This window comes from Callorhinchus milii, unplaced genomic scaffold (genome assembly GCF_018977255.1).
Source record: "Callorhinchus milii isolate IMCB2004 unplaced genomic scaffold, IMCB_Cmil_1.0 Scaffold6, whole genome shotgun sequence".
Classification (NCBI taxonomy): domain Eukaryota; kingdom Metazoa; phylum Chordata; class Chondrichthyes; order Chimaeriformes; family Callorhinchidae; genus Callorhinchus; species Callorhinchus milii.
Window position 1 is genome coordinate 2761254 of NW_024704747.1, and position 997 is coordinate 2762250.

Consider the following 997-nt stretch of genomic DNA (forward strand, 5'->3'; position numbering starts at 1 on the left):
TGCACTGTGAATGGGTTCCCCCACCTCTCTCTCGCGCTCTCTCTCTCTCTCTCTCTCTCTCTCTCTCTCGCGCACACACAAACACAGCAGTAAAACAGTTAATTAAGCTGTGCAACTGAATCTAAAGAGCCTGTTATACGAGGATCTCCCCACGTGGTGTGCCCCCTACATATAAAACTTTCCCAAAAAAGTGACAGAACTTGGCGATCGCTAGGCAGAGTGAGAAAGGTATCCCCTCGGTCGAATTCCTGCTCTGTGATCTACGTTAGAGCGCACACACACACACACACACATACACACACAGAGCACACACATATAGAGAGAGCACACGCTCACGCGCACACATATATAGAGAGCACACGCTCACGCACGCACACACAGAGCACACATATATAGAGCACACACACACACAGAGCAAACATATACAGAGAGAGCACACACACACACAGAGCACACATATATAGAGCACACACACACGCGCACACATATAGGGAGCACGCACGCGCGCGCACACAGAGCACACATATATAGAGCACACACACACACAGCACGCATATATAGAGAGAGTATACACACACACACAGAGCACACATATATAGAGCACACACACACAGCACGCATATATAGAGAGAGCACACACACACAGAGTACACATATACAGAGTACACACACACAGAGCACACATATATAGAGAGAGCGCACACACAGAGAGCACATATATATAGAGAGAGCACACACACACACACACAGAGCACATATATATAGAGAGAGCACACACACAGAGCGCACACATATATAGAGAGAGCACACACACAGAGCGCACGCATATATAGAGAGAGCACACACACACACACAGAACACACATATATAGACAGCACACATACACAGAGCACACACGTACAGAGAGAGCACTCACGCAGAGCACATACATATATAGAGAGCACACACACATAGAGAGAACACACATAGACATATATACACACAGAGCACACACACA